This window comes from Triticum aestivum, chromosome 6B, assembly GCF_018294505.1.
Source record: "Triticum aestivum cultivar Chinese Spring chromosome 6B, IWGSC CS RefSeq v2.1, whole genome shotgun sequence".
NCBI lineage: Eukaryota > Viridiplantae > Streptophyta > Magnoliopsida > Poales > Poaceae > Triticum > Triticum aestivum.
Genome location: NC_057810.1, coordinates 538,693,511 through 538,695,452, shown reverse-complemented (window position 1 = coordinate 538,695,452; position 1,942 = coordinate 538,693,511).

The following is a 1,942-nucleotide window of genomic DNA, read 5'->3' as shown; positions in this document are numbered from 1 at the left end:
TATCTTCGTTAGAGTTTGCCTTAATCCATCCCTCTTCAAGAGGCTCCCAGCGCTGCACCACTTTAGCCACCGGGGCCTGCACTGGTATTTCATGCGCCTCTTTCCCTTGTTGCATGCATGTAGTGACTCTAGCGACCACCTCCTACGGGGTAGCGATCATCTTACCTTTCCAAGTTTCATTGTGTGCTAACCACAGGCCATAAGTAGCCTGAATCATCGCCTCTCGTTCATTTGTATTCGCCCTAGCGAACCATCCAAGAAGCCAGCAGGTGATCGCCCTCTGAGAGTCCATCTAGCACGGTGGGGACGCCGTTGTAACTCCCTTTTCTGACCGCAACAGGCCCCAGAACTGCACTAAGTGGTGGCAGCCCCAAAAGCGATGGAAAATCGTCTCTTCCGCCCACACACAGCACAAAAAACATCTAGCTTACTTCTCCGACGATGCAGTTCCGATCCTACAGCCAGGCCATTCCTGACCATTCTCCAAACATGAACTTTAGCCTTGTTTGGATCACTGGTGTCTAGGAAGCCATATACCCCTTGTGCTTCTCTACTGAACTAGATGCTTCCGACTGTTTGGAGCGCACCCTTTTCATCGCCATCCTCAGGTGTACATTGAGCGGACAGAAAAAAATAATCCGTTTTTGGTAAAATTCCAAGCGAAATAATCGTCCGTATTTAGTCCACCAACCGCTATTTGCTTGATATTTCTAGCATCAACCTTTGCAGCATCCCAGCTTGCGCCATCAGAAGTTAATAGGTCAGCAACTTTGGTCACTGAAACGTCTCCGTCGTATCTATAAGTTTTTATTGTTCCATGCCAATATTATTCAACTTTCATATACTTTTGGCAACTTTTTATACTATCTTTTTGGGACTAACATATTGATCCAGTGCCCAGTGCCAGTTCCTGTTTGTTGTATGTTTTATGTTTCGCAGAAACCCAATATCAAAAGGAGTCCAAACGGGATAAAAACGAATGGAGAATTATTTTGGAATATTTTTGATTTTTGGGAAGTAAAATCAACGCGAGACGGTGCCCGAGGGGGCCACAAAACAGGGGGCATACCCCAGGGAGGCAGGCGTGCCCTGGACTCTCCTGGGCACCCCGTAAGGCGGTTGACGCTCTTCTTTTGCCGCAAGAAAGCTAATTTTATGAGAAAGATCTGGGCGAAAGATTCACCCCAATCGGAGTTACGGATCTCCGGATATAAAAGAAACGATGGAAGGGCAGAATCTGAGAACGCAGAAACAGAGAGAGGTAGAGAGATAGATCCAATCTCGGAGGGGCTCTCGCCCCTCCCATGCCATGGGAGCCAAGGACCAGAGGGAAAACCCGTCTCCCATCTAGGGACGAGGTTAAGGAAGAAGAAGAAGAAGGGGGGCCCTCTCCCCCTTGCTTCCGGTGGCGCTGAAGCGCTGCCGGGGGGCCATCATCATCACCGCGATCTTCACCAACACCTCCGCCATCTTCACCAACATCTCTATCACCTTCCCCCATCTATATTCAGCGGTCCACTCTCCCGCAACCCGTTGTACCCTCTACTTGAACATGGTGCTTTATGCTTCATATTATTATCCAATGATGTGTTGCCATCCTATGATGTCTGAGTAGATTTTCGTTGTCCTATCGGTGATTGATGAATTGTTATGATTGGTTTAATTTGCTTGTGGTTATGTTGTTGTCCTATTGTGCCCTCTGTGTCACGCAAGCGTGAGGGGTTCCCGCTGTAGGGTGTTGCAATACATTCATGATTCGCTTATAGTGGGTTGCTAGAGTGACAGAAGCTTAAACCTGAGTAAGGGGATTGTTGCGTATGGGATAAAGGGGACTTGATGCTTTAATGCTATGGTTGGGTTTTAACTTAATGATCTTTAGTAGTTGCGAATGCTTGCTAGAGTTCCAATCATAAGTGCATATGATCCAAGAAGAGAAAGTATG